General features: G+C 40.2%; 1 pseudogene; it reads left to right on the top strand.

The window, feature by feature from the left end:
* Nucleotides 1-2,346: 2,346 nt before the first annotated feature.
* Nucleotides 2,347-7,215, top strand: LOC140821376 (uncharacterized; annotated as a pseudogene).
* Nucleotides 7,216-8,100: the final 885 nt, after the last annotated feature.

Below are 8,100 nucleotides of genomic sequence, written 5' to 3'. Positions count from 1 at the left end.
AGGTAACTGACTAGAGGATGGCTGAGACAGTTGTATAGTTTGTATACTAATCCTTTGGATTATTAGATATGCCACCTAGAAGAGCAGCAGTACCTCTACGACCCACAGCACCAGAACAGGGGAGCACATCCGGAGATCCTATGGATGTTACGGCGACCCCTATGGAGACGTTGCTGAAGCGATTCCAATCCTTTCGACCTCCCACATTAAAAGGTACCGAGAATGCCATCGAGTGCGAAAGTTGGCTTGAGGACATTGAAATGTTATTTGAGTCTTTGGAGTATGGTGACGAGAAAAGAATAAAGCTTATTGGCCATCAACTCCAGGACATAGCCAAGAACTGGTGGTTGAACATGAGAAGAGCACTAGAGCAACGTGGTACAGAAATTACATGGAAAGTGTTCAAGACGGAGTTCTATCAGCGTTTCTTTCCTGTATCCTACCGTAAAGATAAAGGCGCTGAATTTGCAAACTTGAGGCAAGGGCAACTGGACATTGAAGAGTATGTTGCTAAATTCTCTTCCTTGCTTCGTTTCGCACCCCATGTTTCAGGGAATGACGAGGCCATGGCGGATCAATTTATCAATGGCTTAAATCCAGATATCTTTACGTTGGTAAACACGGGGAGACCGAATAATTTTGCAGATGCGTTAAATCGGGCCAAAGGAGCAGAAGCAGGATTGATAAGACAGCGGAGTGCTCCATATGTTGCTTCTACGCCAAGACCACCACAACCTTCAGTGCAATCTCCTCCTCCAAGATTTGATAGTGGCGGTAGTAGCAGTGGCAGAAAGGAACAGCTGAAGGCGAAGGGGAAACAGTTTAAGCGACCTGGGAGCAGTTCGTCGAGCTCCAGCGGATCAAGACAGACTGGTTTTGATCAAAGTTCAAGGACTTCAGGTGTCTACTGTAATTCTTGTGGAGGTAGGCATGCGACTGAACAGTTGATGCAAACGTGGTTGATCAAGCACCAAAGAAAGCATGGGAGTCGTTGGAGTTGCCCGAAGGACCTATAACGAGAGGACGTAACAAGAAGTTTAAAGAAGCACTTCAAGTACTCATGATGAACTACCAAAGAGGTTCTACAAACTTGGTGACCAAATTAGAGGAGGTTGGGAATCATGGGAATTATATTGGAGAGTTTTGGAATGTTATTCAAGTGGTCATGGTCGAAGCCGAACCGCACCCGCGCTCCAACAGGGAGTGCACCCACGCTCCAAGATGAAATTCGCCGAAGCAGCACCGCACCCGCGCTCAAAACAGGACAGCACCCGCGGTCTTGCTAAAAAAAAAAAAAAAAATTTTTTTTTTTTTTAAAAAATTTTTTTTTCCGAGACTGTACCGCACCCGCGGTCCAGTCTGCAGCGCACCCGCGGTCCTTTGGCGCACTTCCGTGTCAAAGTTGCTAATTAGCTCATTTAAGCTTTTCACACTACTTTTCTTGTATTTTAATGATTATATAATGCATGTATTATTGTTGAACGGATCATTATGGAAGATATATGAAATTGTATTGAGTTCTCTCAATCTTGCAAGGCTTGTGCTTTGTGTTTACTAAAAATCAAACTTATCAAAGATTTAATCTTTGTGGCGTTTGTCGATTGTTTCTCGCTCGGATTGTCATAGGCTTGTTCTTTGAAGGTTCGTTCTTGATTCAATTGTTTTATCGTTGATATTTGTTGCTAAGTTAAATAACTTAGAGGTGAATATCACAAATTTTTACTTGTTTCAAAAGATCGGGACAAAATAATCGTTCCTTGTTTGTTATTGAATTGAGGGTGCGATTTCTATATTCGTGCTTGCCTTTCATTCGTACGAGGATTCATATCATTTGGTATCAGAGCTTTGGCTCATTGAATTCAAGTAAGTTATCTTTGTTGTTATTTTCAGATCTGACTATCCTTTGTTCTGTTCTCAGATCTGTGGTATTTTTTTTTTCTATCGTCATATCTATCAAAAACAAAAACAAAAATTCATTCTGTTTCAGTTTTGTGTTATCCTTTGTTCTATTTTAAGATCTACGTTATTTCTATCATCCTTTGTCATTTGATAATCCAGAATCATCGAAAAAAAAAAAAATTTGTTTCAGTGTTATTCTATCGTTCTTGTTGTTGTGCAATCCAAGTGAGACAGTTGCAAGTGTTCACAAGTTGAATCTTGTTAGTTTGATAAATATATATATATATATATAAAGATTGAGCACACCTTTGAAAGAATTATCAAATTTGAGTGAAAAAAAAATTTGAGTGCGAGTGTTATTTCTTTGGAGTGATCGTGAGAATTTGGGTGAGGAAAATATTTTATTTCTACTAACATTTTATTGCAGGTACAAAATCTGAAATTAAAATGGAGAGGGAAGTAGGAGAGAATTCGAACCAGGGGTTATCTAAGGTTCAAATGGAGGCGTTATTTGGGCATTTTAGTAGAATGTTGAGGGCCGAATTGGATCCTATATATGAGAGATTGGATAGGCTTGAAGTTAGTACGAGTGAAAATAAATCTAAGCCTAAAGGTTTGGGTAGAGTGGATGAAGAAGAGGATGATTATGAGTTGGAAGGAGAAGAGGAGAGTCAAAACGAGAATTGGGGTAGAAGCGGAAGAGGTAGAGGATTTGGTAGGGGAAGAAGAGAAGCCTTACATGGTAGGTACGATGATGGGAATAAGGAAGATAATAACATAGGTAGCATTAAGATGAAAATTCCGTCGTTCAATGGTAAGTCGGATCCAGAGGCTTATTTAGAATGGGAAAAGCGAGTTGAATTTGTGTTTGATTGTCACCATTATTCCGAACAAAAGAAGGTTAGGTTGGCCGTGGTTGAATTTGTTGATTATGCACTTATTTGGTGGGATCAATTAGTGACCACTAAGAGGAGATGCAATGAGAGGCCTATAGAAACTTGGGCGGAGATGAAAAGCGTAATGAGGAAAAGGTTTGTACCAAATCACTACTATAGAGAAATGTTTAAGAAGTTACAAACTTTGAGACAAGGTGTGAAGAGTGTTGAGGACTACTATAAAGAATTGGAAGTAGTCATGATTAGAGCAAACATAGATGAGGATAGTGAGGCTACTATGGCTCGTTTTCTGTGTGGTTTGAACAGAGAAATTCAAGACCAAGTGGAGCTTAGACATTACTTGGACCTAGATGAAATGGTGCAGATGGCGATAAAAGTGGAGCAACAACTCAAGAGGAGAGGAGTTGGTCGTACCACACAAGCTGGGAATACATCAACACCTTGGCGTTCCAATGTTATTAAACGTGAAGAAAGCAAGGTAGTGGTCAAGCCCAAAGTCTACATTAAACAGGAGGCGCCTAAGCAGGGAATGCAAGGTAAACCTGAAACTCCTATTAATCGTTCTAGAGATATTAAATGTTTTAGGTGTCAAGGAGTTGGACATATTGCTAGCCAATGTCCCAATAAAAGGGTGATGGTGTTGAATAATTATGGGGAGTATGAATCTCATAGTGAGGGAGATGATGGAGAGGATGAAGATGAGATGCCTGCATTAGAGGATCCTGATGAGGGATATGAAGCAGTTGTGGGTGAGGCATTAGTGACTAGGCGTATCATGAGTGCCCAAGTCAAAGAAGAGGAGACGAATCAGAGGGAAAACTTGTTCCATACTAGATGTTTTGTCAGTGGCAAAGTTTGCAACATTATTATAGATGGAGGAAGTTGTACCAATGTTGCTAGTCTTGAAATGGTGGAAAAATTGAGCTTGCCTACTTTGAAACATCCCCAACCATATAGGCTACAGCGGTTGAATGACTGTGCCGAAGTGATGGTGAACAAACAAGTTTTGGTTGCGTTTTCGATTGGGAAGTATATTGATGAGGTGTTGTGTGATGTGGTGCCAATGCATGCTTGTCATATTTTGTTAGGGAGACCATGGCAATATGATAGGCAAGTGACACATGATGGGTTTAGAAATAAATATTCTTTTGTACTCAAGAAAGAACCCATTGTTTTACTTCCTTTGTCCCCAAAGCAAGTGTTGGAGGACCAATTGAAAAAGAAGAAAAGAGATGAGGCCGAAAGAAAGAGTGAATTAAAAAGTGAGATGGCCTTTGAAAAGAAAAATGAAATGGCTAAAAACAAAAGTGATAAAAAAATCGAGATAGCCATACAAAAGAAAAATGAGGAAAAAGAAAATGAGAGGAAAGAGGCCAAAAAGAAAACATATATGGCCCAAAAGAGTGAGTTGAAGCAATTGATGCACACACATGAACCACTTGTGTTGATTGTTTATAAGGAGATCCTCCTTAACACAAGTGATATAGCCGGGTCCCTTCCGAGCAATGTAATTTCACTTTTGCAGGAATTTGAAGATGTATTTCCGGAGGAGCTACCTCAAGGATTACCACCATTGAGGGGGATTGAGCACCAAATTGATTTGGTACCCGGAAGTGTATTGCCAAATCGTCCAGCTTACAGAAGCAATCCGGAGGAGACTAAGGAGCTACAACTACAGGTAAGTGAGTTGTTAGATAGGGGTTTTGTGCGTGAGTCCATGTCTCCTTGTGCTGTACCTGTTTTACTAGTTCCTAAGAAAGATAGCTCATGGCGTACGTGTGTAGATTGTAGGGCAATCAATAATATAACCATCAAGTATAGGCATCCCATACCTAGACTAGATGATATGTTAGATGAATTGCATGGTGCTTGTATTTTTAGCAAGATTGACTTGAAATGTGGTTATCACCAAATTAGAATGAGGGAAGGTGATGAGTGGAAAACGGCTTTTAAAACCAAGTATGGGTTATATGAGAGGATGGTCATGCCTTTTGGTTTAACTAACGCTCCTAGTACCTTTATGAGGTTGATGAATCATGTCTTGCGTGCTTACATAGGGAAATTTGTTGTGGTTTATTTTGATGATATTCTTGTGTATAGCAAAGATTTAGAAGAACATGTTGAGCATTTAAGACTTGTACTAATAACACTTAGGGATGAACATTTATATGCTAATCTTAAGAAATGTGATTTTTGTACAAGCAAACTTGTCTTCCTTGGTTTTGTGGTAAGTTCACAGGGGATACAAGTGGATGAGGACAAGGTAAGTGCTATTCGAGATTGGCCAACGCCTGCTAATGTTAGTCAAGTTCGAAGCTTTCATGGTCTTGCAAGCTTCTATAGGAGGTTTGTAAAAGATTTTAGCACATTGGCGGCACCGATGACAGCGGTGATTAAGAAGCACGTTCCATTCCATTGGGGCGAGGAGCAAGAGAAGTCTTTTAATATTATTAAACAAAAATTAATAAATGCGCCTTTACTTGTTTTGCCTGATTTTTCTAATACTTTTGAAATTGAATGTGATGCTTCAGGTGTAGGTATTGGTGGTGTTTTGATGCAAGGAGGACGACCAGTGGCGTACTTTAGTGAGAAACTCAATGGAGCAGCGCTGAACTATCCAACGTATGACAAGGAGTTGTACGCGCTTGTGAGGACCTTGGAGGTGTGGCAACACTACTTGAGGCCTAAAGAGTTTGTGATTCACACGGATCATGAGTCTCTTAAGCACCTTAAGGGGCAACAGAAGTTGAACAAGCGGCATGCTAAGTGGGTGGCATTCATAGGTACATTTCCCTACATAATCAAATACAAACAAGGTAAGGATAATGTAGTGGCCGACGCACTATCACGGAGGTACGTATTAATCTCTACCTTGGATTCGAAAATCTTGGGATTTGGACATATGAAAGAGTTGTATTTGTTGGATGAGGATTTTAAGGAGATATTTGAAACATGTATGCATGGTCCACATGATAAATTTTATTTGCATAATGGGTTTTTATTTAGAGAAGATAGATTGTGCATTCCTAAGTCATCAATTCGTGAATTACTTGTGAGGGAGGCACATGGTGGAGGTTTAATGGGGCATTTTGGTGTGGCTAAAACTTTGAGTTGTTTGCATGAGCATTTTTATTGGCCACATATGAAACGTGATGTTGAACGTGTTTGTGAAAAATGTATTACTTGTAGACAAGCTAAGTCTAGAACACAACCACATGGATTGTATACACCACTTCCTGTTCCTAGTGAACCTTAGGTTGATATCTCTATGGACTTTGTTTTGGGGTTGCCTAGGACTAAGAAAGGGAGGGATTCAATATTTGTTGTTGTTGATAGATTCTCTAAGATGGCACATTTTATTGCTTGTCACAAAACTGATGATGCATCCAACATTGCAGATTTGTTCTTTAAAGAAGTCGTTAGGTTGCATGGTATGCCTAGGACTATCGTTTCTGATCGTGATGTTAAATTTTTGAGTTACTTTTGGAAAAATTTGTGGGCTAAGCTTGGCACTAAACTGTTGTTTTCTACTACATGTCATCCTCAAACGGATTGACAAACTGAAGTTGTTAATAGAACTCTAGGAACACTTTTGCGTGCTATACTCAAAAAGAACTTGAAAATTGGGAAGAATGTTTGTCATTTGTTGAGTTTGCTTATAACCGTAGCGTGCATTCTACTACGAATTATTCACCATTTGAGATTGTTTATGGTTTTAATCCTTTGACTCCGTTGGATTTGATGTCTTTACCTGTGAGTGAAAGGTTAAACATGGATGGGCAAAAGAAGGCTGAATTTGTTAGGAGTTTGCATGAGAAGGTCAAGGCGAACATCGAGAAGAAGAATTTACAATACACGAAACAAGCCAACAATGGAAGGAAAAAGATGGTTTTTGAAAAGGGAGATTGGGTGTGGTTGCACTTAAGGAAGGAAAGATTTCCAGAAAAGCGACAGTTCGAAACTCTTACCTAGGGGTGATGGACCATTTCAAGTGCTTGAAAAGATTAACGACAATGCCTACAAACTAGAACTACCAGGTGAGTACAATGTCAGTTCTACTTTTAATGTTAGTGATCTTTCGTTGTTTGATGTAGGAGATGATCAAGATTTGAGGACAAATCCTTTTCAAGAAGGGGAGAATGATGCAAACGTGGTTGATCAAGCACCAAAGAAAGCATGGGAGTCGTTGGAGTTGCCCGAAGGACCTATAACGAGAGGACGTAACAAGAAGTTTAAAGAAGCACTTCAAGTACTCATGATGAACTACCAAAGAGGTTCTACAAACTTGGTGACCAAATTAGAGGAGGTTGGGAATCATGGGAATTATATTGGAGAGTTTTGGAATGTTATTCAAGTGGTCATGGTCGAAGCAGAACCGCACCCGCGCTCCAACAGGGAGTGCACCCGCGCTCCAAGATGAAATTCGCCGAAGCAGCACCGCACCCGCGCTCAAAACAGGACCGCACCCGCGGTCTTGCTAAAAAAAAAAAAAAAAAAAATTTAAAAATTTTTTTTTTTTCCGAGACTGTACCGCACCCGCGGTCCAGTCTGCAGCGCACCCGCGGTCCTTTGGCGCACTTCCGTGTCAAAGTTGCTAATTAGCTCATTTAAGCTTTTCACACTACTTTTCTTGTATTTTAATGATTATATAATGCATGTATTATTGTTGAACGGATCATTATGGAAGATATATGAAATTGTATTGAGTTCTCTCAATCTTGCAAGGCTTGTGCTTTGTGTTTACTAAAAATCAAACTTATCAAAGATTTAATCTTTGTGGCGTTTGTCGATTGTTTCTCGCTCGGATTGTCATAGGCTTGTTCTTTGAAGGTTCGTTATTGATTCAATTGTTTTATCGTTGATATTTGTTGCTAAGTTAAATAACTTAGAGGTGAATATCACAAATTTTTACTTGTTTCAAAAGATCGGGACAAAATAATCGTTCCTTGTTTGTTATTGAATTGAGGGTGCGATTTCTATATTCGTGCTTGCCTTTCATTCGTACGAGGATTCATATCAACAGTGCCAAGGAGTTACAGGCCGATGTAACATTTGTAGGCAACCGGGACATTTTGCCAAAGTCTGTCCACAGAGAGGTGTGCAGCAAGGCCAGAGTGGAAGAGCATCCGGGTCAGTACCTCAGTTTGAGCGGCAGGCATCATCGGTTCACTCTTTTCAGCCTCCACCAGCACCGACTCCACCCAGAGGCCGAGGTAGTCAGACGGTGAGTCAACCTCCGAGGCAACAAGCCCAAGTGTTTGCATTGACCGAAGAGCAAGCACAAGATGCACCAGATGATGTTATA

Source organism: Primulina eburnea, unplaced genomic scaffold, assembly GCF_022965805.1.
Source record: "Primulina eburnea isolate SZY01 unplaced genomic scaffold, ASM2296580v1 ctg557, whole genome shotgun sequence".
Lineage (NCBI taxonomy): Eukaryota > Viridiplantae > Streptophyta > Magnoliopsida > Lamiales > Gesneriaceae > Primulina > Primulina eburnea.
This window is presented reverse-complemented; position numbering and strand designations above follow the sequence as displayed.